The following is a 7,098-nucleotide window of genomic DNA, read 5'->3' on the forward strand; positions in this document are numbered from 1 at the left end:
CTTTGTTTTGGAACAATACAAAATAATCCAATGGGGTGAAAATGTTCACCAGTCCTTTCCTTCGGCTAACCATTAAAACACAATGTACACTAGGAAGTTCAAACCTGGTAATCCTTCATTTCAGTAATACCAAAGGCCAAATATCAGGTTGTAATGCTTTTCAGTTATTGACAAGAATTCATTTAAATATTACGCCTATCTAACCATTGTCACATTCAGTTAAGATTAAGGTCAATCATTTGAACAGACTTGATAGTTCTTCCTCCTAACATGCTACAGGCCTGAGTAACAGACATACACGATTTGTTACCTCGATGTTGGTGGAAGTGTAATAATTTTTTTATAATTAGAGAAATCAAGTAAATAAAAAGGCGAAAACACTGCAAATAATTTCAATGCATTTATAAATCTGTAAACAGCTTATTTAATAAAAGGGGGATACAGTTTGCATTCAGCCGCATGGGTATGGTGTACTTATGATTCTAGCACCCGGTTCAAACAGAGCTCCCTCCCCCTTGTAATCCAAAGTATTACTACAAAGTCATGATATATTTCATTAAATTTTAAAAAGATTTGAACTGTGAAACAACGTAATGGTGACGCCAATCTGGGACAGCAAACAGCTGTTCCAAAGTTTAAAAGACATTTATAATTTATAAATTTATATTAATTTATTTGTTTTTTGATAAATGTTCTCATATACATGTAATCGATGATATAAATAACAAGAACATGCTATGAATGTATTCACCGATTTAGGAGTGATTTTGTCCTATTATCCTAATGGTCTTAATACAAGCCCTCAATCTCTGGGTTGCCAATTCAAATCCCATGTGGTGCAGTTGCCAAGTACTGATATCTTGCGGTGGTTTTTCTCCTAGTACTCCGGTTTTCTCCACCTAGCACGTCCTTACATGACCCTGGCTGTTCATGGGACATTGAAAGAACGTTTCATGGTCTAGGTTTAGATTTTAAAAACATTGAGCTGGCCCTAACTGATTCCAAATACAACAGAGCAAGTGGCACCCCATCCGAATTTGTCGAAAACAGGCATCTGTAAAGTCAAAAACCCAATTACAATGTCAATCGGCCCCCACAACAGCAAAACCACGAGTAGCTCCCTCTGCTTCCAGACGCAGAGAAAGATGAATCCTATCAGCATGCACATAGAAATAAGGAAGATCTGTACAACTTGTTGTATAAGTGTAAACTCCTTATCGGCCATCATGACGATTACGTAAGTCGTGGTTTGTTACGGCCTGTGGTATAAAGCAGAAACGTTCATGAATTATTTAATAGACCTTAAACTTTGTTTAAGTTAAAAGGTCTATTAAATAATTGCATGGACGTTTCTGCTTTATACCACAGGCCATGTAAGGTGGCCCTGCAGGTAGGGCATTAGAATGGTACCTGCTGCCCCTATTGCATGATCGTAAAAGGCGACTAAATTTAGGATCTTATCTTTTCTCTTCTTATCTTTCCTAATGCCTCCCTTGGCACCGCCTCACTTTTGGCCTTGAGTTGAGCGTTCGTCCCTGTGAGGAAGGCTCTGGGTTCTGTCCCCTGGTCGAGACACACCAAAGTCTATAAAAGTGGTAGTTTCTGCTCCTGCTTAGCGCTCAGCATACAGGGAGTGGGACGACTGGTTCGCCCGTTGTCAGTATAATGTGACCGGGTGGGGTGTGTTGCTCGGTGTCTTCGGCGGCATGCTTCAGTGATATAGCACTATAAAAAGGGCAACAGTTCCACTATACAAGAAGACACAACATGAATATACCGCAGCCTTCCAAAACACGCACCTCGCACAAAATACATACAACACGCCGCATACATGGGAGGCCGTCCTTACATGACCATTGCTGTTAATAGGACGTTAATTAATCAAACAAACAAACAATCATGTAAGGTCGAAGCCGAAAAACGAAATAAATTATGCTGCATGAAATCATCATCCATACTCCAGATATTACTAAAACTGACGTTATATTTGTTGCTTGTTTTGTTTGTTTGATTAATCAACGTCCTATTAGCAGTCAGGGTTATGTAAGGAATGCCTCACATGTAAGTAGTGTGTAGCCTGTGTAAAGTGCGAGGTGCGTGTTTTGGGAGACTGTGGTATATTCATGTTATGTCTTCTGTATCCACCCCTGGACAATCTAACAGTAAAATGAAAGGCAGCTCAGGGGGGAAATCTGCACCAATCGCAGGCCTTCGAAGATTTCCTTTGACGACTACACAAAGAGCGTCGCCGAATTTTAATGCCACACAATCAACCACAGTGTACCTTTATACGGCTCTTTTGATATATATCAAATGACTCAATTACCTGTTCTGTAGCCTCCAGCCGAGCTATAAGCTAGTCCAGGGTTAGATATAACGTCAGTATTAGTAACCCCTGGTTTATCGAGGATGGTATGAAATATATACGAATTGTTACTGTGTCCGGGTTGCAATGAAATTAAATTAAAGAATAAATAGCGTATCCTCGTCTGGCTGTAATCAGGTTACACATTTATATAACCACCGTGAGGCACATATAAATACCAATGAACAATGAACCATTTGCTGCTCATAGGTATGCATTAATCCCCGCCAATTCTACATATAACTTTTAGAGAGATACCATTGTACGGTGATTAAGTTTATATGACAATTTAATTACATATTACTTAAACAATAATTGCACACCCTTATGACACCCAATCATTTATACTAGTTTAAATAATATCTATATAATGAATGAATGAATATCATTAAGAAGTGGTTTCTATATGTATATAATGCATTTTGTGTTTGTCTTTTATGTGTGACAACTTTCGTGGCTTCATTATTACCATACGGTGTCAGTGTTTTTACTATGTTACAATTGTAATTTCCGGTTTTTTAACCCTGGACATGAATACCATGTATTATATAATTGTATTAGCAAGATAGCCAAATTTGTACTACATCTTTGCTGCTTCTTATTTATAATGCTGAATAGAAATTACAATATTTTGATACGGTAATTACGTCATTAATAAATGACCATTTCAACAACATCAATTTAATTATGTTGTCTTTAATAACAGTAAGATAAAAGCAGCAAACGAGATGCAGGTTCTGATCAGGATCAGGCTAACAGAAAGGTTGTTGTGTGTGACATGTGTGCAAATAAATACCTTATACCTTGACACAATTTCACAAATCATTAGATAATGTCGCGATTTAGAATAAAAAGAGTGCTTGAGAGAAGGATATTCTCAGCATTGGATTGAGTATAAAGATTTTGATATGAAAATAGACCGCAAAAACAGAGTATATTTTGTATTAGGTCCCCATTATACATGATTTTGTCTGTTTTAATCCTTAAATCAAAAACACGTGCAGGTATAAATAAGGTGGGAAATAACTGAAAACAATAAATTGCAACTTACCAAACTGGTCAAAAAAATAGACCAGCATGACTTAGTAGAGCGATAGGTTTCTAAACAGCTTTAAATCTAGCACTCCAAGTGTTTCTTCTACAAAGCTTCGTCCTATGCTTCCCTTCATTTTCGAATGCAGAGGCTGGAGTAAAAACGAGGCAGATAGTCCTACTGCCCCGGGTAAAGCCATATATTTAAACGTCATTGTCCAGCCAGCGTTTTATCAACGGCTTACTGACCACACTAATAACGATCAGTACGACAATGGAGCTAAGATTCGACAGTATCAAGGCCAACATACGTCGTCTTTGGAAGTACTCTAGTATTGGTACGATAGCGCAAAGGTACCAACAGCCCAAACCAAGCCCTGTGACAGTACGATAGCGCAAAGGTACCAACAGCCCAAACAAAGCCCTGTGACAGTACGATAGCGCAAAGGTACCAACAGCCCAAACCAAGCCCTGTGATAGAGACAGAAAAACAAATTTACCGATTTATTATAGATGGAATTGTCTCTTTATATACGAAAACATCGTAAACATTCCATTATTTAAATTATTTAACTCGTTTTGTTATTGTCATGATGGCGGCGCCCATATGAAATATACACTTCGAACATTTTATAAAAGATGAGCATTTCCTCTAAAATGGTTATATACATTGAAATATATATTCTATGGAATTTTATCGATAAAGTTTACTTGCATTCTAATTTTCAGCAAAGAAAACATTTAAAAGGAAAATTAAAATAAATGAGTCCGTCATCATCGATTCAAGAAGAACGCTTCAGTAAACGAACCACTTGTACCAGTTCGGTTCGACTGGTAGGGTGCGTTCTATTTCAGATACAGCAGATTCGTACATGTACAACTGGTACGAAGCCGTAAATATAATGCATGTAAATGTTAATCTGCTAAGAATTGAGTTTACATGAACTCTATTGTCATTGAGTTCAATTACGATTAACTTCTTTTGTGTATGATATCAACGAAATGGATTAGTATTTATTTGCAAGACGACTTGGTGCGGTTGTAGCTTTTTTATACTACTTGCAATTTATCAATATTCCAAGAACTTAAGTTACGCTTAGCTTCCCTGCAGGTAGGGCGTTAGAATTGTACCTGCTGCCCCTATTGCATGATCGTAAAAGGCGACTAAATTTAGGATCTTATCTTTTCTCTTCTTCCTAACTGACTTTATCTTTCCTAATGCCTCCCTTGGCACCGCCTCACTTTTGGCCTTGAGTTGAGCGTTCGCCCCTGTGAGGAAGGCTCTGGGTTCTGTCCCCTGGCCGAGACACACCAAAGTCTATAAAAGTGGTAGTTTCTGCTCCTGCTTAGCGTTCAGCATACAGGGAGTGGGACGGCTGGTTTGCCCGTTGTCAGTATAATGTGACCGGGTGGGGTGTGTTGCTTGGTGTCTTCGGCGGCATGCTTCAGTGATATAGCACTATAAAAAGGGCAACAGTTCCACTATACAAGAAGACACAACACGAACATACCGCAGTCTCCCAGTACACTCACCTCGCACAACATACACGCAACACACCGCATACATGGGAGGCCGTCCTTACATGACCATAGCTGTTAATATGACGTTAATAAATCAAACAGACAAACAAACGCTTAGCTTGCTATAAGATCAAAATAGCAAATTTAAGTTTTAGAATTTTATAATTTAAAATTACAAATGCAGCGATGATGTAACTGAAACATAATATGGAATAGTTTTTTAGGTCACCTGAGACGAAGTCTCAAGTGACCTATTCTAATCGCCTTTTGTCCATCGTCGTGCGTCGTGCGTCGTCCGTCGTATGTCCGTAAACAATTTACATTTTCAACTTCTTCTCCAAAACTGCTGAAGCAATTTCAATGAAATTTTGCACAAACCTTCTAAGGCATAAGGCCAATCAAAATTGTGAATGATATGATCCTCACCCCCCAGGGAGCTATGGGAGGGGCTAAAAGGGGTAAAATTGACTAAAATTTCAAAAATCTTCTTCTCCACTCACAGATGTGATGGAATTAAATACTCTTCATAGATAGAAAGGTCCTAAGGTCCTTTACAAAAATTGTGAATTATATGACCCTGGGGTCTCAGGTTTCCCCCTGGGGAGGGGGTTAAGTTTACTATAGTTTATATAGGGAAAACACATTTTTGAGTATTATTTGATCATTTGTAATAGGAAATGAGTCAAATATTGTCAGAATTATCAGTATGAGATGGCTATTGAATCCTAGTAACCAGTTTTCCATGACTGACCCCCAGGGGCCTTAGGGGCGGGGTCAAAAGGGGTCAAATAGGCTATAACTTCAAAAATCTTCTTCTGAAATTCTGGAAATGGTAGAATCACATACTCTTCATAGATGGAAAGGTCTTGAGGTCCTTTACAAAAATTGTGAATTATATGACCCTGGGGTCTCACGTTTTCCCCTGGGGAGGGGGTCAAGTTTACTATAGTTTATATAGGGAAAACACATTTATGAGCATATTTTGCTCAATTTTCATAGAAAATGTGTCAAACTTGTTTAGAATTATTAGCCTGAGATAACATTTTAATATCATATATCTATATTGGTCCTGGTCAACCCCCTCGGGGCAGAGGGGCGGGGCCAAAAGGGACAAATAGGCTCAAACTTTAAAAATCTTCTTCTTAAATACTGGAAATGGTAGAATCTAATACTCTTCATAGATGGACAGGTCTTAAGGTGTTTTATGAAAATTGTGAATTATATTACCCTTGGGTCTCATGTTTCCCCCTGGGGAGGGGGTTAAGTTTACAATAGTTTATATAGGGAAAACACATTTTTGAGCATTATTTAGTCATTAAAATAGGAAATTAGTCAATTGTTGTCAGTATTATCCCTATGTGATGGCCATTGAATCTTATCAACAAATTTTCCATGACTGATCCCCAGGGGCCTTAGGGATGGGGCCAAAACGGGTCAAATAGGCTAAAACTTTAAAAATCTTCTTCTGAAATACTGGAACTGGTAGAATCAAATACTCTGCATAGATGGAGAGGTCTTAAAGTCCTTTACAAAAATTGTGAATTATATGACCCTGGGGTCTCATGTTTCCCCCTGGGGAGGGGGTCAAAGGAGTAGGTGCAATAAAGGTCAATTTTGGCCCCAACAGAGATTGCCTTTATTTTGATACTACATATACATCAATATATGGGAATTATAAAATGCACACTTTCAATACATTCTGTTATGTTGTTGCCTAGCAACAGGCCTGGCAACGAGCATACAGTATTGATGCTAAAACAGACATTTGAATTGCTTTTAAAAATTTCTAACGTGTAGATTAAGGTGGAAACTTTAAGAAAGTTAGTACTTTGTGATGTGTATAAGAAATCATCGAAACCATGTCATGTTTTCACAACACTTAACCATATTATAGCCCATAGTTACACCATAGCAACCATTTTCTCTCCATAGCAACAACACTCTAGACACTAAAACACAAAATAATGAGATTTTAAACATATTTAATCAATCTAATTTTACGTCTGTTCATTCCATTTCTGTATTTCAGTTGTCGGTATTATTCTGACATTATTTAATCATCTAATTCTATTTGAGGGTAACGTAGAAATAAAAACAACAGGGCAGTCTTCACATTTCTGGAATTTTATATCAAAGTCCCAAAATTATAGCAACAACGTAATATAATCACAATCTTATGG

This window comes from Argopecten irradians, chromosome 10 (genome assembly GCF_041381155.1).
Source record: "Argopecten irradians isolate NY chromosome 10, Ai_NY, whole genome shotgun sequence".
NCBI lineage: Eukaryota > Metazoa > Mollusca > Bivalvia > Pectinida > Pectinidae > Argopecten > Argopecten irradians.